Genomic DNA, 24,587 nt, shown 5'->3' on the forward strand with positions numbered 1-24,587 from the left:
ATCCAGTTTCATGACTATGTCCTATCTCACTTCCAATGGACCTAATACTGCAGAATTGGGTTTTTCATATTTTTCTTTGTAACTTATTTACACTATGCATGCAAGAAGGTTATGAGTTCATAAAGTCTTTTTCTTATTTTCAGAAATGAGCACTATTTTTAACCATTATTTTTACACTCATAGCAAAGAGAACTGTTCCTAAATTTTTAAATTTAATTTCATTATTTCCATTTCAGAATTAATTGTGATTTTTAGTATAAAAGTTTTCATTCATTTATGAGAATTTTAATTGAGAACATGCTTTGTAAGTTTTTTAAAAGATTTATTTTGTGTGTATATATTTGTCTGTGATTATCTCAGTGTATCGATCTATGTACAGAATCTATGTGCAGTATCTATGAACAGCATCTATGTGCAGTGCCTGTCAATGTCAGAGGATGTTTAATCTCCTGGATCTGGAGTTACAAGAAATTGTTGTTACCTATGGATATAGGGAACTGAACCTTGGTCCTCTGGAAAAGCAGAAAATGCTCTCAACCACTGAGTGATCTCTACAGCCCAAGTTTGTTTGTTTGTTTGTTGTTGTTGTTGTTGTTTTAATTTGTAGAATACTTTTGAAAATGTACCATACAAAGTAATGAGTTTCAACAACAACAAAAAAAAGTTTCTTTTGTTAATTTTACTTTCATTTGCTAGTGGATATCAATTGTAGATAGTTTCTGGGTTAGAAATGAGGACATATGTCCAGTTCTCCTCTCAGTGTTAGGATATTTTGGCACAGACCTGGGTAGGTCTTGTGCAGGCAGCCCCAGTCTCTGTGAATTTATATGTGAGTCAGTCATGCTATGTTTCCGAGGCCTTATTTCCTTGGGGTTGCTCAACTGCTCCTCTGCAGCCCAGATTTCCTTGAATGCTGAGGGGAGGGATTTGATAGAGACATCCATTTTGCTAGTGTGTTCCAAGGTCTTTCGCTCTGTACATATTATCTGGCAAGAGGTCTCTGTATTTGTTCCCAACTACTGTAGAAGGAAGCTTCTCTGATGCTGGTTGAGAAGGCACTGATATTTGAAGATAGCAAAATGTTGTTAGGAATGACTTTATTGCATTTTCATACTGTTCTTTTTAAAAAATTTTTAATTAGGTGTTTTCTTCATTTACATTTCCAATGCTATCCCAAAAGTCCCCCATACCGTACCCCCCACTCCCCTACCCATCCACTCCCACTTCTTGGCCCTGGCAATCCCCTGTCCTGAGGCATATAAAGTTTGCACAACCAATGAGCCTCTCTTTCCAGTGATGGCCTACTAGGCCGTCTTCTGATACATATGCAGCTAGAGACAGGAGCTCCGGGGGTACTGGTTGGTTCATATTGTTGTTCCACCTATAGAATTAGAGATCCATTTAGGTCCTTTCGTACTTTCTCTAGCTCCTCCATTGGGGGCCCTGTGATCCATCCAATAGCTGACTGTGAGCATCCACTTATGTGTTTGCTAGGCCCCTGCATAGTCTCACAAGAGACAGCTATATCAGGGTCCTTTCAGCAAAATCTTGCTTGTGTATGCAATGGTGTAGGCATTTGGGGGCTGATTATGGAATGGATCCCCGGATGTGGCAGTCTCTAGATGGTACATCCTTTTGTCTCAGCTCCAAACATTGTCTCTGTAATTCCTTCCATGGGTGTTTTGTTCCCAATTCTAAGAAGGGGCAAAGTATCCATACTTTGGTCCTCATTCTTCTTGAGTTACATGTGTTTCGCAAACTGTATCTTATATCTTGGGCATTCTAAGTTTCTGGGCTAATATCCACTTATCAGTGAGTACATATCATGTAAGCTCTTTTGTGATTGGGTTACCTCACTCAGGATTATGCCCTGCAGGTCCATCCATTTGCCTAGAAATTTCATAAATTCATTGTTTTTAATAGCTTAGTAGTACTTCATTGTGTAAATGTACCACATTTTCTGTATCCATTCCTCTGTTGAGGGGCATCTGGGTTCTTTCCAGCTTCTGTCTATTATAAATAAGGCTGCTATGAACATAGTGGAGCATGTGTCTTTCTTACCACTTGGAACATCTTCTGGATATATGCCCAGGAGAAGTATTGCAGGATCCTCCAGTAGTACTATGTCCAACTTCCTGAGGAACCGCTAGACTGATTTCCAGAGTGGTTGTACAAGCTTGCAATCATACAGATCTTTCACTTGATTTCCCCTTGATTTCCTTTTGTTGTCAAATTGCTCTGGCTAGGACTTCAAGTACAATGTTGAATAGGTAAGGAGAAAGTGGGCAGCCTTGTTTAGTCCCTGATTTTAGTGGGATTGCTTCCAGCTTCTCACCATTTACTTTGATGTTGGCTACTACTAATGATCTTACAGTACAAGCCATTGCTGTTCTATTCAGGAATTTTTCCCCTGTGCCCATCTTTTTGAGGCTTTTCCCCACTTTCTCCTCTATAAGTTTCAATGTCTCTGGTTTTATGTGGAGTTCCTTAATCCACTTATATTTGACCTTAGTACAAGGAGATAGGAATGGATCAATTCACATTCTTCTACATGATAACTGCCAGTGGTGCCAACACCATTTGTTGAAAATGCTGCGTTTTTCCACTGAATGGTTTTAGCTCCCTTGTCAAAGATCAAGTGACCATAGGTGTGTGGGTTCATTTCTGGGTCTTCAATTCTATTCCATTGGTCTACTTGTCTGTTGCTATACCAGTACCCTGCAGTTTTTATCACAATTGCTCTGTAGTCCAGCTTTAGGTCAGGCATGGTGATCCCACCAGTTTCTTTTATCCTTGAGAAGAGTTTTTGCTATCTTAGGGTTTTTTTTTTTTTTTTTGTCATTACAGATGAATTTGCAGATTGCTCTTTCTAATTCGTTGAAGAATTGAGTTGGAATTTTTATGGGATTTCATTGAATCTGTAGATTGCTTTTGGCAAGATATCCACTTTTACTATATTGATCCTGCCAAACCGTGAGCATGGGAGATCTTTCTATCTTTTGAGATCTTCTTTATTTTCTTTCTTCAGAGACTTGAAGTTCTTATCATACAGATCTTTCACTTGATTTCCCCTTGATTTCCTTTTGTTGTCAAATTGCTCTGGCTAGGACTTCAAGTACAATGTTGAATAGGTAAGGAGAAAGTGGGCAGCCTTGTTTAGTCCCTGATTTTAGTGGGATTGCTTCCAGCTTCTCACCATTTACTTTGATGTTGGCTACTGGTTTGCTGTAGATTGCTTTTATCATGTTTAGATATGGGCCTTGAATTCCTGATCTTTCCAAGACTGTTATCATGAATGGGTGTTGGATTTTGTCAAATGCTTTCTCCGTGTCTAAGGAGAGGATCATGTGGTTTTTGTCTTTGAGTTTTTTACATAATGGAATGCTCCAAATGCAAGTGTACTGTTCTAATTCGATTCTCTCCAGCAATACCCTCCTTCATTTATTCAACTTTACTCTAACTAACTCAAGAGTAGATCCCCTTCCTTCTTCCAAATACCTTCTGCTTTTATTTCTTTACCTTCTCTTCTCACTACTCTTTTTATTTTTTTTTAATTTAATCTTTTTTTTTTTTACACTCAAGATTTTATCCCCCTCCCGGTCCACCCTCTCACTGTTCCACATCCCATATTTCCTCCCCCACTTGTCTCCAATGGGATGTCTGCCCCCCCAACCTCTAATCCACCAGACTTCCCCACCCTACTCCCTGGGGCCCTAATCTATTGAGGTGTAGATGTATCTTCTCTGACTGAGTCCAGATCTGGCAGTCATCTGCTGTATAGGTGTTGGGGGGCTCATATCAGCTTGTGTATGCTTGCTGTCTGCTTGGTGTTCTAGTGTTTGAGACATCTCGGAATCCAAGTTAATTGAGACTGCTGGTCCTCTTACAGGGTCATCCTCTTCCTCAGCTTCTCCCAGCTTTTCTCTAATTCAGCCACAGGAGTCACCAGCTTTTGCCAATTGGTTGGGTATAAATAATCTGCATCTGACTCTTTCAGCTGCTTGTTAGATCTTTCAGAGTGTTGTCATGATAGGCCCCTCTTTTCTGAGCACTCCATAGCCTTAGAAATAGCGTTAGGCCTTGGGGCCTCCTCTTGAGCTGCACCTCCTTTCCCTCAGGCTCTTCTCCATTTTTGTCCCTGCAGTTCATTCAGACAAAAACAATTATGGGTCAGAACTTTTGACTATGAGGTGGCAACCCTATCTCTCACTTGATGCCCTGTCTTTCTGCCAGAGGTGAGCTCTACAAGTTACATTTATCCACTGTAGAGTGTTTTATGTAAGGTCCCTTCCTTTGAGTCCTAAGAGTCTCTCACCTCCCAAGTCTCTGGTACATTCTGGAAGGTCCTCTCACCTCCTACCTCCTGAGGTTACCTTTTCCCAGTCTTTCTACTGGCCCCCAGGGCATCAGCCCTTTTCCTCCACCCAATACTTCTCTTAAAATGCCTTCATGAATCCCTTTCTTCCTTTATGAAATCCTACACACATTAACAACAATGTATCATTTAAGTCTAAGGATAAATATGGTTTCATTTTCCCAACTCTGACATTTGTTTAAAGTAATGATTTCCACTTACATCCATTTGCTGGAAAATGTCATAATTTTATTTTTATTTATGGTTGAATAAAATTCCATTCTATACATGTACCATCTTTATTCATCTAGTGGTGGATATCTAGTCTGGTGGACTTTTGCAGGTATTGTGAATAGAGCACCAGTAAACATGCATTCCCATGTCTTTTGGCCATATACATAGATTTGTTTGTTAGGAAATCTCTATATTCTTTCTTTTTTCTATAGAGTAAATGCACCTATTTATACTCCTACCAGAGGTTAGCAAGTGTTAGTTCCCCTTTTCACATGTATGTGCCTCAATGCCTGCCGTTCTGACTAAGTCAGATGGAATCTCAACACAGTCTGACTGTTATTTTGTGTACTTTATCATATAGTCTAAATATTAATTCTCCATCATGAATACCTGTCAGAAATTCCCTTTCTTGTGCATAAGCTTTCTTATGTTGGTTTGATATGTGTGTGTGTGTGTGTGTGTGTGTGTGTGTGTGTGTGTGTGATAAAGTCTCACTCTGGGATGCTGGCTGGCATGGAACTGACTATGTAGACCAGGTTGAACAACTGTATGCAGCATTTCTCATGTCTCCAACATCCACGTACTGAAGTAGAATTACAGGTGTATGCCACCATACTTACTACTTGTATGCATCAGTCACTGTTCAGTCTGAAAGCAGAAGCATTTGAATAGATGCATATTGGTCTTTGAAAGTATCCAACATTGTGTGCTGAAAGCAAGTTCCTATAGTATTGATGTCCCGAAGTCCTGCCCATGTCTACATCTATCTTTTGACAAACATTTAAACTCATTAAGGGTATATAAAATGGTGGGTATACAGTATTAATTTGGGAAAATATGAGTACATATGGAAACATTCTACAATTCATGTTGTCCTGCAATTTTATATCATACATTGGTGTGTTCTCTTGTGCTCTCAAATATCATTGTAGATCTTAGCTGTGATTAGCTGCATAGTAGAGCGGATCTCTTAGGTATATTCCTTTCTCTCTAGATTAAGAGCTACACACTGATTGCTGGGAACCAAACACAAGTAGAGCCACAGTACCCAAGTCTTAGTTTATAATTTGTTTCTAAAATGTTATGTCAATCAAATGAGCTGAGAAAAAAATCCTGGAGTTAATTAATATAGTATGTGTATACATGTTTGGATTCAGGAGACATAGTAACATTTGTCAAGCTAAAATTTAGTTATAGGTTCTCATTTCAGGACTAAAGTTGAAGATAGTTATAAGTCTGAAAAACTAAGTAGTCCTTGGAAAAAAGTGTGTTACTTTTCATAATAGGAGTAAAGCATGTAGACATTAACTATTAGAGTCTAATAAGTATGTTTTCTGAGAATGTATAAGATCATATAATTAGTATACATTTAAAGAATATTTAATAACCATAATACACAAAGTTATGATATGTAGTAGGGAGCAGAGTTCCATTTTCTTTCTGAGATTAGTATTCTTCACACTCTAATAAATCAAAGAATTGGTTCTATACTGATTGAACTTCAACTTTCCTTGTTTGGAGCTTTTGAAATTATTATTTTGAACATTCTTATTTGATATAGTTTCATCCCACCTGTACCTTATAACAGTGTTTGCATGAGTTATAAATTTAAATTTTCTTGGGTAATTCATTAACTATATTTTGCATGCCTTTGGTGTCCTGGGAATGTTGATCATGTGTATTTTGGGTATCATTTTAACATTGACAATGTTTAGGAGATTTTTAAATAAAATTCAATTAGATTTGTGTGTTGCAATTTGAGATCTGGTATCAAATTTAATAAAGAAACTGTGTATATATGTGTGTTGAGGGGAGTACCATATAGACTCTTGCAGTACCTAACATGAGCAATTATACTGTGTGGTCATTGTTTTTCCTCTGTTGTTTTTCCAGTGGTTGTTTGTCATATTCTGACCAAATCACACTTATCTTGACCAACTGTTAAGGTTTCATTTAATAAACACATTTACAATACCTTGTGTATGGTTTGTAATGTATTAGAATATGGTACAAATAATCAAATAATAACCTTTTTATAAACATAAATGACTTTGAGATTAATATATGATGCTGGAGCTGGAGAGAGGACTTAGAAGTTAGATCACTGCTGTTCTTCCAGAGGATCTATGCTCAAATCTCTCTACCAGGGCTCACATCAGTCTGTAACTCCAATTGCAAAGTATTCAACACTTTCTTCTGGCCTCTACAGTCAAACAGCACACACACACACACACACACACAAACACACACACACACACACACATGTATCTATGTATGTATGCATGTATGTATGTATGTATATGTGTGTGTGTGTATATATATATATATATGTATATGTATATGTATATGTATATGTATATGTATATATGTATATATATATATATATATATATATATATATATATATATATATATATATACTCACACATATACATAAACCATAGGAGTTAAAGTGACATAAGGGGCCATTCTGACATGCCTGGTGGAGTGAACTTTAACCTGTGTGAAGTACAGAAAGAAATACACAGCTAAAAGTCTGGGCCCAAAGAGAGGGATGAACCAAGGAAGCCAGGTCATCATGCTGCAGAGCTCTGTGGTGACTCAAATGTCATGGCAGACACTGAATTTAATAAGTAAGTGTATAAAGAGCTCCACAGATGATAGACAGGTGGCCGTGTCTCTGCAGGCTTGTGTGATTTACATTGATTTTGTCCATTCCTGCCTCATCAATCTTCATTCTTCTGGGCTTCCTGGAAATAAGGAAAGTTTTATAAATTAAGTTATACCTCAACTTTTTAGAAATCTTATTTCTTACAGATGAGAAAATCTTAAGTAGTTTAGGATAATTTACCTATTCATTTGGTTTTCTGAAAAATTTGTTCTGCTATTGAACTAGACTGAATTTCTGATTTAAATGAGATAAAATAATATTGAAATCAACTGAAAGAAGTGAGAAACATCAGTTAAACAATATATATATATATTATCTTTCCATACATATATACACATATATATATCATGAATAATTAGACATATCTATATGGAATATGTATAAATTCATAAAAGTTGCTAGCATATATATGCATATATATCGGCATTTTATGAGATACAATCTTGAAAATAGTATAGAAAGGGAACATTTGTACTAAAATTTCACTTCTTAAACCTTTTATCCTTTGATTACAGAACTAAATGAAACTTACAGAACTAAATGAAATTTTGTTGCTCTAAGGCTGAAAATAATTTAACAAACAAAACAAACAATATCATAATATGGCCTTCTCATGTCTTTATTGGCCATTAATATTGATGGACACAATAATATGATTAAAGTAATTATTTATTCAAAATCATTTGAAAATCATTTATTCCTCTGCTATCCTTTTGTTTATTCTTTCATTAAATACCTGTGCTTATGTAGTCTTATTCATTCAGTATTTATTAATTCATAATAAAAATTGCTGTAAGTCAAAAACTAGCTAGTTTAACCTTTTATAATTTATAATTATTATTAGGTATCTCACTTTAGTATCATCTTAGTAAAGAACATGAAGTTATGGTCTGTTGGCTTTTAAATTAGATTATTATTTAATTCTCATTAACTAAATTTGTATAAAATTCTTCAAAATTGTTAAATAATTGTAAGTGTGTAAATGTGGGAGGGGACAACCAGTTCTACAGAGTTGTCCTATGATCTCTCTATATGAGCTATGGTACATGTTCCTTCCCTACCCCATCACATTGAACACAACAATAGAAACTAAATAAATAAAAATTTAAAATAATCTCTCATTTAGTAAACAAGAGAAGAATGTCTCTTTGTCACTGATCATTGGGAGGATATAAATACTCTCCTCTGTCCTGTGTGAAGATTGCCAGGTTTTTCTTTGCACTGAGGAATGAAAGTCTGGATGTATTTTCTCTAGTTTATATTCTCATATTACTTCCTTACTGATGCCATTAAACATTATTTTCTATTTTTTTGTGAGTTCCTTCCCAGAACTTGTTTAATGTGTACCAGCTGGGAGGTGTCAGCAGACTTTCACATTTTTGGTATTTTCAGGAGGATCTAAAACAAATTTACCATAGGCTGGACACAGGAATAATTTTCATGTTATCTATCTTATTGAAAACCCATTTGGCCTAGCAATATTGTTTGCATAACTGGAGCCAGACTCCATTTATATTGCAGTTGGCAAGTTTTTAACAAATTCCTTTTGTTTTAAGAAATAAGTGTGGTCTGAATATATGAATCACTCAATGTGATTTATACTACTGTTACCTTAGAGTAAATTGGAAAATTGCAGTAGGAGAGTTCCTTCATCAGATTCCACAAATGTCTGAAGTTCTGAAGTAAGAAAAAAAAAACTGATAAAAGGTTCGCAGTGTTAACACTTTTTACATTGTAGATAGTCAGACATTGAGTGTAAGTAGGGTCTTAAATATGAGTAATTCAGCAAGAACAAAAGTTTATGACATCCTAACCTATCAACCAACTTTGATATCTACTTCTTCTTCTTCTTAGCACATCTAATGCATCTAGACAAAATTTATTGCTCAGATAGGACATATAACTATGCAACTTTTACTTTTCCTGTTAACATTGTAATATTTGTGGATTTTATAATGCATATTTTTCAGAGGTTTGCATGTGAAGTTACAGGTAATATGAGTATTGAACTGTCTGCAAGAGTCAGGATAGAAGCATCTCTCTTTATATACAGCTCCACATAAGTGGATTCTCATGCATAGCAATAACCCTACACTCTCCACAAAATGACTGGCTTTGCAACATAGCCTCTTCATGGAATGATCATATCACATACCAGGCTGCTATGAGACTTGAACTTCTTACCTACAAAAATAAAAAAAACAAAAATGTTGTCTGTGAAATATAAGAATAGCTCTTTGTGATGTCACAGAGAGGCAAAATGGCAACCCTTATCCACAAGTCTCTCTGCTCCTCTTTCAAACATTGTCAAAGGCAATATAATAGTTAATATTATCAACTTCACTGGATAAAAGAAGGGAACCCTTTACACATGCTGTGAGTACTCTTCTATGCTAGGGTAATTGTGGTGGGTAGACTCACAATAATAATGGTGATTATAATAACCACATTCCCTAGGCTATATATACACAGAAGGCTAACTGAACAGAAGGTATCCACTTTGCTTTTTGATGCCAAAACCAATTGACCAGCTGTCACAAGCTCTTGATGGTCTTATGGTGGACTTATGGTGCACTGTGCCTTGATTTGTGAGCCAAATAAATCCTCCCCCCTTCAACATGCCTTTCTCAGAAGAGTTTATAGTCCCAACAGGAAAAGTAGCCCAGGGAAGCAGTAAATACAACCATTTTCAGTGCTTCTTCCGTTAGAAGAGTCTTTGGATCTTCCTTTTGTCTGATAAATGTCTACCTTAAGTCCTTGTTAATTATTTGTAACTTAAAATGTAAATGTTCTAATTATATCTTTGCACAGGGGCCTGAATAACATTAAATAGACATCGCACTTCTCAGCAAGGAGCTAAGGATGCAGTGGTTTATTTGTTGGTTTTTGTAGACATTTGCTAGGTTGGGCTGGTTTAAGAGCTACATTATAACTGCTCATACCTTACTCTTCACTCTATCCCCAGCATCAAGCACAGAGAACATGTTCAGGTTGTGTGGCGTCAAATAGAAGCCATTCTATTTGAGCAAGCTTTATTTAAATAGATCAAGTTCAAGAAACATCTATCTAATGAATATGTATAAGAGTTATCCTCATTGCTGGTGTCTTTGAGGAATATAATCCCCTGTCATCCTCCCTGTAATGTCTGGTATGCAAGTCATCCCACTGTAAGGAGGGCTCCAGACAGAGGAGAGAGATGGTATCATAGTAAACATTACCCTTTGACTAAATAAGAGATGGGGGTTGTGGGGAGACTCTTTCACAGTTTCATTGACTAACCAAAGCAGCTTTTAGTTGGAACTGACTAACCTCCTTTTCCACTTTAGTATGCAATTTTCACATGAGCTGAGAAAGTCTATTTTAAAATCATTTCACAATTTCCTAACACAATCTGGAAGCTATTTTGGAGGTGTCTTATTCCCAGAAGAGTAAATGCTAAATGAATGTATTAAAAATTACTTTGTCCCATAATCAGCCTCCAAACTGTGACACCATTGCATACACCAGCAAAATTTTGCTGAAAGGACCCTGATATAGCTGTCCCTTGTGAGACTATGCCGGTGACTAGCAAACACAGAAGTGGGTGCTCACAGTCAGCTATTGGATGGAACACAGGGCCCCCAATGAAGGAGTTAGAGAAAGTATCCAAGGAGCTAAAGGGGTCTGCAACCCTATATGTGGAACAACAATATGAACTACCCAGTACCCCCGGAGCTCGGGTCTCTAGCAGCATATGTATCAGAAGATGGCCTAGTCAGCCATCACTGGAAAGAGAGGCCCATTGGACTTGCAAACTTTATATGCCCCAGTATAGGGGAACACCAGGGCCAAGAAGTGGGAGAGGGTGGGTAGGGCAGTGGGGGGTAGGATGTGGGGGAATTTTGGGATAGCATTAGAAATGTAAATCAAGAAAGTACCTAATTAAAAAAAATTACTTTGTCTTAAAGATACAGGGAATTAGCACCAGTTTGACCTAGCAATATTGTTTCATCATTTAGAATTTTAATTCACATATTTTATAAGTCAGGTAATAAGTATATAAAGTTTGAATCACCAATAAGAATTTCTTTTTTATTTATTTGTGATCTGACAAAAGCATGTTGGAAATATCCTTGCCTGCTATCAAGAATACATTTTCATACATCTTTTTATAACAATGACACTGACAAGAAGTATATATCATTTATTACAGAGATAGAATTGCTTCATTTATTTATTTATTTATTTATTTATTTATTTATTTTGCCTCTTAGGACTCTGAAAATCAAGCATGACTTCCTGGAAATACCAAAATAGCAAACATATCCTGGATACTATCCTGGAAACTATTGTTTTGCTGAAGTATAAATGGTTCTTGGTGATAATTCTTTTTTCTTGTGGTTCACCTAACCTACTTTTGGGAAGATGGTTAAGATACTGGCATCCAGAGGCCATTTTCACTACAAATTAAGAATACCAATAATGGTAGTGGCTTAGTATTTAAAATAGCTCCCAAGTTATTGGGTGGCCATTGTTGATAACAAATGGCTTGGCTAAAACAAGCATATCCATGTTCATGGCACAGAGACAGGAGTGCTGATCCTCGCATCCACAGAATGTGTTGTCATTATCCCTTGACACATGTTCTCAGAGAAACTAGGTACTAGCTTGGAAAATCTTTCATTACTTTCTTTATATCCAACTCATCTGAAGCAGCTTCCATCCCTACCCCAGTTAAAAAAATCTGTCCATTGATGTTACTTTCTAGTTACTGTGTCTAAGTATAATGTCCACATTTGGATTGCTCGGGATTTCCTGCGCATTTTCTTCTAACAGAATCCTGTTTGCTATGTACTCCACTTTTATAGTGTTTTGAGCAGTCAATGATATAGTATTTCTTTCTTGCCTCAAAAATTTGTTTTCCCCTAGAACAATTTGTGACCGTGAAATTTATTTTAAAATGACCTCTTCCCAAAATAGGATCTTACCTTACAGCTTTAGTCAATAAAATTTGTACTTCTGACATAATTAAAGTATGCATTTTAGTCAATAGACAAGAATTGCGTTTTATGCTTTTCAATTAAAATTCCAGCTTATCAAAGGGATGGTGCCTAGCACTAAATACGTGCCGTGTGTTCATAGCTGAATAAAATATTTTTAAAAACATTTGATTTGTCCAAAAGTGCTCATCAGTAAACAATGAAGTCCTTACATCCCTTTCCAAAAAGTGGATCTCATACTGTAAAATCATAAACGTTAAAAAAGCACGAGTTCTGTGCTTCTATGAAAGCCTGTGTCTGTCATTTGCAGTCATCTGAATTATAAGTAAACTTTTCCCATTTTACTACTTAAAAGTATTTTTCCAACACATGGATATTTCTCATTGTATTATTTATTTCTAATTTATATTGAATTATAGTATAATATATTAATTTGCTATTTTGATATTCACTGAGTCTGCCTAAATCTTTTTAGTTTTTCTTTTTTCATTGGATATTTTCTTTATTTACATTTCAAATATTTTCCCTTTCCAGGTCTCCTCTTCTGAAGTCCCCTATCCCCCCCCACACCCTCCCTTTATGAGGGTGCTCCCCCAACCCACCCACCCACTCCAGTCCTCCGGCTCTGGCATTCCCCTACACTGGGGCATCAAACATGCTCAGGCCCAAGGGCCTGTCCTCCCACAAACCTATGGTTAGATTTGGTAATAGCACTGCATGTATTTTTCATTTCTCATATCTATAATTTCTACAAGTTTCACAGATAAGAATCTATATTTCCTTCACTTTGAGAGATATTTTAATTGAAAAAGATTCTTCTCTCATACAATACATCCTAACCAGTTTCCCCTCCCTCCACTCCACCTTTCCCAACAATGCCTGCCACCTTCCCTCTTCCACATATCCACTCCACAAAATGAGCAGGCTTCCCAAAGGCAACAGCCAAACAGGACAAAATAAAATACAAAAAGACAAAGCAAAAGCCCTCCTACCAAGGCTGGATAAGGAAGAAATATAAGGAAAACAATCTTATAAGCAGGTAAAAGCATCAGAGATCCATCTGTTCCCACAGTTAGGAGTGTCACAAGATCATCAAGCTAACGGCCATAACATATACATAGAGGACCCTGTGCTTGCCATTTCAGTCTCTGTGAGCCCATGTGAGTCCTGCTTAATTGATTCGGAGGACCATGATCACCTGTTATCTTCAGTCTCCTCTGAGTCTTACAGTCCTTCCTCCCCCTCTTTTGCAGGCTTCTTCTGATCGCCAAGGGGAGGGAACAAATGGAAACCTCCAATTTAGACTTTCTTTCTGCCTTCTGAGCAGTTTAAGTTTCATATATGTTTTAATCATATTCCTCTCTTCCTCAGCTCTTCACAGATCCATAGCCTCTTTCCCACACACCAGACTTTAGGTCATTCATAGCATCATGTGCCTGAATATGAAACTGTTTAAACATGTCATTCACTGTAAGTTTGACACTAGAGTTATCATATTTTGTTGGATCATGTGGATCCAATGACATCATCAGTTACTCTAGTCCTGAAGATAAATAATCTTCACATGTCAGTGTCTTCTCTAAGTATTGTATAAGCTTCCACCGAAGTCCACACAGTATAAACTTATTTCTAAGTACATCCCTCACAGGTGCTGTTAAGAGGCTTATTGTCTGCTTTCTTTTTAAGAAAGTTCATTGTCAGTTTATCTACATAAATCAAATTTTGTATGTTGGTTTTATATATTGCAACTCTTTTGGCTACTCTGACTGTTTTGGCTTCTTTTAGGTTGGGCTTTGAGGATATTCTCAGTGTAAGATCATGTCATATGTAGTGAGAGTTTCTCATTGGGACACCTTTTATTTCTGTCTGTGGAGTAATTCTTATGCCAAGACTTAGAGTACTGTGTTACATATTGACTCCTAAGCCTTGGACTAGATCTTAGATACTTATATGCAATTTTTGATATATTATTGGGAATGGTAGGTTGCCATAAGTATCCTCTACCATGCTGAAGTAGTTTCTTTCCATTGTTACAGTTTTGTTTGGTGGTATCAGAAAAGTATATTGAGTGCTTGACAAAGACTTTTTCTGCCCCTATGGTGATTGTCAAATTACATTTGTCCTTCATTCTGGTAATATCTTGCATCATATACTTGTTGATTTATGTATATTGAAATATTTCTGTCTCTCAGGAGAAATTTCCAATAGGTTATTATTTATAGTGCATATGCCATGCTGTTAAACAGAAAGCACTGGCATCTTTTAAGAAGCAGCTCTGCTGTATTTATCTTGGACATTAGGCAGAGATTTATTTTCAGGCCCTTATGATTTTTAGTATGACAGATGCTGACTTTTCAAAAAGAGGTTAATAATGTTCTCATTTCTACTTGTAGAAGCCTTTTTAAAAATGACTGTTGTTAATTATTGAATTATTCAAAATAATAACCTGTGTGGTCATCTGATCATGGACTCTTTAAAAAAATATTTTTATTATTTCTCCTAATTCCATCTAGTCTGCCTGATCCCTGCCGCCCAGATGCTCTCGTCTTTGTCTACGAAGTATGAAGTGGCATTTGTCCTGGAGTTCAGGTCCTGTTCATGGAGAACTTTACCAGCTGAGACACCATTAAGCCTTACTTAATGTTTAAATTACACCTTGGTAAACTTTGCGCTCAGTCTGTGATGCTGCTGCTTGTTGCTTTGAAATATAAAGTTGCACTGTTTATTTGAGATCCTGCCTCTCCTTTCCCTCACTTTGCTCTCTCTGTGTATCTATCACTATAAAATTTTCTCTGAGAGTTGTTTTTACTGCACACTGTAAACTATGCTGTTGCCATTATCATCTTTTAATTTGTCCATTGAGCTCTTCTTTGAATAGTATTCCTGAGTGCTGATTATCAAAACTGGAGCGATTTAAGTGAGAGCCTCGAGATTCACACTCAGAGCAAGGAATGGTGGCTTTCCTTCTGGGCGAGGTGTGAATAAACATGTCTCTTGAAGCTTCTTTGAATGGAAAGACTGCCTCAGTATCACTGCATGGGGGTTTTATGGAGTGGAGTTCCTGGGTTCTGCCAGGGTCTAACACTGGGATTGTGGACTGTGATTCCCCCTGTAATGTGGGTACCTGCTCTTTATAACTTTTCCTTCTCAATAGTTGTTTAGGGTCCATGGTTGTTTCAAATTCTCTTGTTTATATTCTAAATGTTTCATAATAGTTCTGTTGTTATAGTGTCTGTATTATTGATAGGGGACAAAATGTGACTATATTATTATCCTATTCCAAAATGGAAAGAGTTTAGGTAAGTTATTTCATCTCCTGTTGACTTTTATGAGTTACATCAACCCAGCTCAGTTGCCTACTTTCTTAGGCTATCACGTATTGAAATGAGACCATCCTGTTTTAGCAGTTTCTAACCAGAGGAAAGCATTGAGTTATTAGGGGAAGGAAGTTGTATTGCTTTTCTTCAGTTAAGAATCTCATAGTGAAATCTTCTGCCTAGAAAGACCTTCCCTGCTGGTTACTAGGCATGTCATTCAACCTCATTAGCTTAGAGAGACTTGGCTGAATCTCCTTTTATCTGTGTCCATGTTCCTTGCTATCTCTAAGTTTTTGGCTTAACGTTTGTTTTTGTAACTGTCCCAGATTTTCTCCAGATTTTCATGAAGTGAAAATCTCAGTTTCTACTGTGACAATATTGAAGAGTTTGAATCTTTAAAAATGGAGATGATGGAGAGCAAGTAGCTCATGGAGTACAGGCTCAGAAGGCACTTGAGTATCAGACAACACACGGCAATCTAGCACTTTTCAAATCCCTCTCACATATTCCTACCTTGAAGCAAGCCACCATGGTGTGATACAAGAAGGCGTCACCAAGGACAAACAGAAGTTGGCGCCATACTTTTCAGCTTCTAGAAATGAGCTCAATAAACAGTTTTTTTTTCCTTTACAGAGAGTCTAGCCTCAGGCATTTCATTATAGCAGCAGAGAATACATAAAGAAATTATCTAAAAGTGATTACTATTTTACAGTTCTTATCTTTCCTTCCCTTATTTCCAATAGACTCATTTACATAACAGCACCAAAATTACTAATATTTTTGCAGATATTATTTACTATTATAAAGGTAATATTATTCTTTAAAGTGGCTCATGCTTTCGTTATCTATATTTTTAAAGGGAGCTGCAATGGCATTTTCCTAAAGCAGTTATGTGTTTTCAAATCTGTAATTAAAATAAATTATTAAAATTTATAAATATTTTTCAATGACATGCATTAGAAACTATGCAAATTATTGGAAATAACAATAGAACATTTTAAAGAATTACAAGGACATAGCAAAAATCGATTTTTGTTCAAATTTTATTGTTTACTTCTTTAAAATTACTTAGAATGAGACATACGTAATAGCAATTTGAGCAAGAGAAATCTAATTGAACACCCCAAAATAATGTACCTGTTGGTTCTACTCATTTGTTCCTTAAGAGAAAGACAATGTTAATCACTAAAGGTTGATTGCATGGTAGGGTGAACAATGAGAGCTATTTCTCCCTATGCTATTTTCCTCTTCTCCCTTTTTTTCTCCCTCCCTCCTTTTCCCTTTAATCTTTCTATCAATTTCAGTCATACGGTGTCCAGGTGGAAGGAGACCTGCATTAATTTTGTGAGAATAAACATGAATTCTTTAGTGTGCCTGGGCATTTGTTTTTATGATCTTCTTCCAAGAGCACAGTATATCGTACACTAGAAAAGACGGGGGAACAGTAACACATTTGAAGTGTTGGCACTGAACACAAAGTCATTTCTTACAGAATAGATTGAGGGATCAGGGCAGCATTCCACTCTGAAGGTCAGACAGTGGGTTTATTTGTCATTAATAATTAGATCTGAGGGTACTGTCGGTTCAAATAGAGAATGGGTATCATGGGCATTTTATTCTTGGAGGACAACACCTTTTAAATGTTAAAGTATTCATATTTCGAAGCAAATAGAAGATGTTTGTATCAGTTCCCTTATTTATATGGTATTTTCTTTTAAGGAGACATGGCATTTCAATTAGCCCTATTATGTTCTGGATTAAGAAAATCTGATGATCAAATCAACTAAGAATTTGTATATGATTCTATATTGTTGAGAATGAAGCTTTTCACTTGGAAAAAGATTGTTATTATAGTGTGGAGTGTTCCTCCCCAGGTATATGAAATACCACAATAACAACTTGGTGATACCTTAATTGATAAAGTGTTTGCCTTGCAAGTATGAAGACATGAGTTTATTCTTAGAACCCATAAAAGGAAATATGGAGATACACTAAGGGAGACGAGAGGCCTTTTGTGGCTCACTGAATTGGTAATGTAGTATACTAGTCACATTTCAGGCTACTTAGAGGCTTTGTCTCAATAAAAGGTAGATAGCATCTGAGAAATGGATTCCAGGCATTGTCCTCTAAACTCTCCCTACATGTGCATCCATGAGCATCTACATATACATGAATATGTGCACATATATACATATAGTTAACTTCCTACAATAACCTAATTTTGAATTTCATATACATAACTATTGTTCTTTTTCTATGCCTATTTTTAAAATTTTCTGTTTAAAATAAAGTTGCACAAGGAACTTAATGCTCCGTTGTCTACTAAATATCATGGCTATAGAACCCCAAGCTACCCAAAGCCTGGAATTCTCATCTCTAGCTTCATAGTACAACCACCTTGTGAGCTCATCTATATTCCTGACATATGGAGCCCATTCCCAGGTTTTTATTAAATGACAATCTGTCACATACTCTACAGGTAGTTCTAAAATACTTTAAGATGAGGAGCCACTGGCCTTGATTAGTTTTGTTAAAGATGTATCCAAATCAATCCCTGAATATTCCCTTCTCAGCATGAAGTGCAAAATGACAGTAGCATGTTTTCTCACGACTCTTCCTTTGAGAATTGTATGACTTGATTATAGAAATTTCTTTCATAATGAAGCACTCCATCCACTTTCAAGAAAAAGATTCTCATGAAATAACAGTGCCAATGAAGTGTCAGAAGAGGAGCCTTTTAGCACCTAGAGCATAAGAAATGGATCAGTGCCAATAAAAATTCTCTTCTCCTACTTCACTAATATAACTACAACAACAACAGCAGCAGAAACCACAATTCCAAAATTTATATAGAAACACAAAAGACCCAGAGTAGCCAAAGCAATCTTGAGCAAAAGGAGCAATGCTAGGGGGAATTATCATTCCAGATTTCTCTAGTACCATAGTGATAACAGCAGCATGGTTTAGGCAGAAAAAGAGGGATATAGAGTGATGGAACAAAATAGGAGAACCAAAACACACATTACTATAACTATCTAATGTTTGACAAAGATGCAAAAACAAACTGGAGAAAAGAGAGCATCTTCAACAAATGGTGCTACTTCCACAGGATTTAAACATATGTCAAAAAATGAAATTAGACTTGAATCTATCACCTTTCATAAGAAACTCCAAATCAATCATAGATCTGAATGTGAAGCCTAAAATCACCAAAATTTATGGAAGGAAATGTTGGTAGTATTCTACATGGTATAGGTGTAGGAATGGACTTCCTTGACAGGAGCCTGCTTATCAGGAATTAGGACAATTGATTAAATGGGATATTACAACAATAAATTCTTCTGAACATCTAAAAACAGTCAATAAAATGAGGAGGATACCCATGGAATTGGCTAAAATCTGCTACCTCTATGTGTAATAGAGGATTAATATCCAAATTTATTTATGTAGACCTCAAAGAGTCCAAAAAGGACAATTTCAAAAATGGGCTTGAGATGTGAACAAAGAGTTCTCAAAGGAAGAAACTAAAAATGCCTGAGAAATATCTAAAAAATAATCCCTTAGCAATCCAGGAAACATAACTCATAACAAATATAAAATCTCATTTTATGCTGGTCAGATTTAAAAAAATCCAAGCCAACAAAAAACTGAAAATAAATGCTGGAGAGGATATAGAGAAAGAGACCCTCATTTGTTGTTGGTGGGATTGACAACTTGTCTTTTCACTCTGAAATTAGTGTGAAGAGCTCTCAAAAACTTAAAATAAATATGCCACATTACCCAGGTGTGACACTTCTTAGCATATGCTCAAAGGACTTGACATTCTCTGCACAGATAATTTGTTAAGTCATGTTAGTTGCTACTCTATTCACAGTAGCTAAGGAAAGAAAATAACGTGAATGACCTTCAATGTATCACTTAAATGCATTGAAATAGCCTCAAATATTTGGGTGTCACATTAAGGAAAAAATTCAGTACTTTCCCTTGTATTTATTTAATTATGATTAAGTCCAAGTTTGAATTCTCCACTTCTCCAGTTGTGTATTCTGTCTATAGTTCATAAATTCTGCCATATCTATAGTATGATACAAAACCATTTTCCAATATGTACTAAGAATTTTAAGATATTACTAATAAGTGAATGGTTTGACTAAAATGAATAAAATGATGTAAGCCAGCAGATAATACATAAATGGAAACTAAGAACATAAAAAGTTAATTAAAGTATGTCGTTCAAAACTAAGGATTTTATTGACATTGTAACTCTCTTTATAATTGCTAGAATTACCAAGATGTCCACAATACCTACTACATCTAACGTTGTCAACGACGTGGAGCAATGGAACTGTTCTTTCATCTCTTGTGGAATTCAAAATACTATAGCCACATTGGGAGACAGCTTAACAGTACAGATTGAAACATACTCTACCATTCGACCCAGAAATTATGTCTCTTTTTATTTAACTAAATGAATTAAAAATTTATGTTCATCAAACAGTGCTGCATGGGAATGTTTATGAAAGTTCTATTTATAATTGCCTGGACTAGGAAGTAACTGAGATGCCCTTCAGTGAATGAATGGATAAATGTGCTAGGGTGTATTCGGACATTGAAATATTATTCGGTGTTAGAAATAAATGAGCTGTCAACCTGTGAAAAGACATGGAAAAAATGAATGCATAAGAAGCCAAGAGAATGGCTTCTTATGTTATTTCTTTAACCTGACATTCTGGAAATTGCAAACTTTTGTTTGCACAGTAAAAAGAATCAGCAGTTGTCAGGGCTGGAGGCTTGGCAGAACACAGATATTTCAGGTCTCTTGTAACTCATTCTTGTAGGCTGCTGTGGTGAATAATGTCATTGCATATTGGGAATACCCTCTATAATATACAAAACCACAATTGAAACTTTGTATCAACAATGGACTTTTGATACAACTAGAGTGATGCAAAATGCCATTACATATTTAGAATAGTTCAAAGAATATATAACACCAGGAGTGAAGGGGAAGGTAAGCCTTAGATTTTAGGTGATTATGACATGTCAGTGTAGGCTGGACTGTAGCCACATTAATACTTTAGTATAGGATGCTGAAGGCAGAGTAACCTGTTTATGTGAGGGATGGAAAACATACAACAACTTTGGACCTTTCTGCTCAACTTTGCTGGGAATGTAAAAATGCTCTATACTGTAGCTGTATTTCAAATGACAGGCAGAGAAAAGTTGAACATCACTGAAGTCATAAGACATAAAATCCTGTCATAGGACCACCTAAACCTGCCTTTGGCCAAATAATGACTCAGCATCACCTAGAAAAATTAAACCCTAAATTAAACCAAAATTTCACTGATACTTGATGGCTGGTACATCTCAAAGTACAGTAAGAGGGTGATAATGATTTACACAGAACCTACTGAGCAATTATCTGGAATGGAAGGAGACAAGAAAATGGCAGGATCCCACTTAGCTTTAATATCCTAGAACATGAGACAACCATCTCCTTAAGTACTGGGTTCTTCTTTAAGACTGAAAGCACTGATTGAAGCACTGATTTTAAGTCTTAAGAATTTAGTGAGTATGCTGTATGGTAGTAGACATCAAATATGGGCAGACTCTATCTAGAACAGAGTGTAGCGTATTGAAAACTAATAATAGAATAACAGGCATAATATGTAACCAAAAATCATGTAAGCAGTACAAATAAATGAAGCCACATGGGGCAGGCTGTGATGAAGTATTGCAGCATGCTGGAGAGATAAAATGTATGAAGATCTCTTCTGGAAATAGGAGTCCTAAAGGTTTCCAAGCCAGGTATCCTTTGGAGGATCCATTAGGAAGGTAAGATAGGAATGAGGAAAGGGAAAACAAGATTTGGAACACACAAGAGACTTTATGAAATATTGAAAAGTTTATTTTAGATTTTAAACAAAACCTAGAAAAATGAATGTGGTTAGTGAAGAGGGACTGGGGAATGTCTGACCCAGGAACTAGTGAGGAAAGATGTATAATCAAAGTGAGGGGAGGAATGTGATGTATATTTCAGAGGACAGTTCTTACTAGGAGAATATCTGGAGTCACAAAGAGAGAGAAGAGTGAAAGCTCATTCTTTGATTAATCTTTAGGAAATTTAGAGGGAAGATAATTAATCTGAAGTCTTGATCCAAGAATCAGTTTTGCTTTACTAAAACTTAAGGCATAAAACATGTTGCTAATAGGACAGTGGGATGGCTCAACAGATAGGTAAAGGTAATTGCTGCTAAGCCTGACTACCTCACTTCTATGGTAGAAGAAGAGAACTGACTCCTTCTAGTTGTCTCTGCCCTCCATACATATACCACAACATAAGCTCTCTCTCACACATCTTCCTCTCCCTGTCCCTGTCCCTGTCCCTCTCCTTCTCCCTCTCCCATCACACACACACACACACACACACACACACACACACACACACACACACACACACACACATTCTCACTCCCACACACTCACATTCATATAATGTAAATCATTAAGTTTTATATTAAAACCATTAGTAGAGTGTATTTGCATCATTTTTCCCCTCTTTCCAACTCAACTCCTCCGATATTTATAATATGGCTCCCTGTTTCCCAGTTAGCTATCATAATCAGTCAAATTTGCCCCACTGTTGTTTCTCTCTCTATCTCTCTCTCTCTTTCTTTCTTTTCTTCTCTTGTGGCTACATCTACTCTCAAATACTATCTAAACTTCAGTTGACTCTTTGATAACCCTAATCTTTCTTGTAGCTTCCATTAGATGACAGATACTTCCAGACACTCAGGGATGAATGAATTTTCAAGTCTATCTCATTTTGGGGAGTAGGGGGAGAGGGAGGGGATAGGGGATTTTCAGAGGGGAAACTAGGAAAGGGGATAGCATTTGAAATGTAAATAAAGAAAATATCTAATTAAAAAAAAAACAAATGAAAGGAGTCAAAATAGTGACAAACACAGCTCAGTTTCACTTGTCACATTGGAGATTCCATTTCCTTATGGCTTTCTGTTTTCCTTCCTGCAGAGTTTCCAAGTCATAGTGTCTCTGTTCCATACATCTCTCCCTTCTCTGGAAAGCACCTGGCAGGCTTCATCATGGTGGAGCAAAGGATAGACTCTATGACTCTCCTGGAAGCTGCATGTGTTTTATTTCCTTTAAGGGACAGGGGGGAGATTTTTGTTTTCTTTTCTTTTCTTACTACAATATCTGGAAGAAGAAGGCAGAAGAATAAGATATATATGTGATTTTCTCAACAGCGATCTATGGGGGGGGGAGGTAGATATGCCCTTAATTCCTGTAGCTCCTCAACCCAAGCTCCCAACTGACTTTAGCGTTATAGACATACCTACTAGATATGCTTATCCTGAATTCTATCCACTCAAGATCAGCTGATGACCCGTGATATTGGGGTTTACTAGCCAGCTGTGATTTCATACAGCCTGCTTCCAATATGATTCCAGAGATCTAAAGCATAATTCTTTAATTAAAAGTAAACTGTAGGTAGTGAATTGTAGACACCTCATATTAGGATTGGAAAAGTCTGAGCATAAGCATGTAACCAGTATACACTTGACCAGATGATTTGGACCACTCCCCATATGGGTTGTTAGGGATGTGAGCAGTTTCACATGTGAACTGTGGAAGAAGCATATTGATGTCAATTTGTTTAAGTTTTGAATAAAAGTATAAACACAATAATCAAAGTAATTCCTCAGCTTTGTTCTAGAGTGCCCTTCTCACTTATGGAGAAATTATTCACTTATTCTGTGAAACTGTGCACTCTCCCATCCAAAAGATGGCATCTCTTTTTCAAGCTTCTGTTTTACAGTGACCTGGAGAGATTCTCTAAGTCTCCTAAGTGAAATTCTAGCTAATAGTCATTATCAACTTTAAGATATATAAGCAAACCTGTGTGTATTTGGAGCTCCCATACTAAATGACTACAGTGATACTGTGTGGAATGCAAAAGTCTTAATTCTCCTGATTCTGGGAGGCAAATAATGTTCTATATCATAAAGTCTTGTTGACAGTCACATGGTCAGTTTTAGTTGACTTTCTCACAACATGAGAAGATGCTCTGTTGAATATTTTAGACTTAAAGGAAAATAATAAGTTCTATTGTTAATGACATATTTCCTTTTCTTTCCTAAGCTTTCTCATTTATCTTTGTAAAATATTTTATTTTCTTGAAATTGTGGAAACAAGCTTAACTTTTAATTTTCATTTCCTCCTAAGTACAACAGTTTGACATAGGACAAAGTGGGTTGAAAGATAGCATTTTCAAGAATAACTTTGTATTTCACAGTATTTACTATTTTAAAATATGATAGATATCTAACTTATTCAGAAATATTTGTGTATTTTCTCTTAAGCTCATTTTTATGTTTCCTTTATTAGTATACATTAATTATAAAAAGCAAGACTTTTGTTATAACATTTCAATTATTTTCTATAATTTATTCTCACCACATTCACATTTTATATTACTTTTTATCTCTCTCCTTTCCCATCTGGTTTCACTTTCCCAGTGGACACTTGACTTTAATGCCCTTTTATGCTCCTTGGATTACATGTATGAAAGAAAGCATGTTATATAGCACGGGATGTGTCACCATGCATATACAGAGTTCAGATAACAACTTATGGGAGTCAGTTCTACCAAGAGATTTCTACCATGTGGTTCTCAGGGGATCGAACTCATATTATCAGTGTTAACTGCAAGCCCCTCTACCTCCTGAGGCCATCTTGATGGTCCCAGTTTATTTCTTAGTAGATTCTATAACTATCTCTTCCTCTGACATATAAACAGCCCCTCACTGAATCACTATATAATTACTAAAAATTATTTAGGATATTTTCCTAAGAATTTTTGTTAGGGCTGTTTAGTAATCAACTGAATCAATTCACATAACACATATGTACTGACTGTACACTGATAACAATACTAAGAGGATATTAGCTGACTCACAGTTTATATGTCATGACTAAGCCAGAAAAGCGAACAAAAAGACCTGCCGATGA

At 36.2% G+C, this 24,587-nt stretch overlaps 1 long non-coding RNA gene across 2 annotated transcripts; it reads left to right on the forward strand.

Annotated features, from left to right (window-relative positions):
- The first annotated feature begins 9,520 nt into the window (after nucleotides 1–9,520).
- Gm35467 lies at nucleotides 9,521–20,037 on the forward strand. Of its 2 annotated transcripts, XR_377957.2 has the most exons (4): nucleotides 9,521–9,634; nucleotides 11,512–11,897; nucleotides 14,751–14,826; nucleotides 19,837–20,037. It is a non-coding gene; the product is annotated as a predicted gene, 35467 (long non-coding RNA). The 2 variants fall into 2 exon arrangements; XR_869353.1 differs by lacking the exon at nucleotides 11,512–11,897.
- The last annotated feature ends 4,550 nt before the right edge of the window (nucleotides 20,038–24,587 follow it).

This window comes from Mus musculus, chromosome 6 (genome assembly GCF_000001635.26).
Source record: "Mus musculus strain C57BL/6J chromosome 6, GRCm38.p6 C57BL/6J".
NCBI classification, from domain to species: Eukaryota; Metazoa; Chordata; class Mammalia; order Rodentia; family Muridae; genus Mus; species Mus musculus.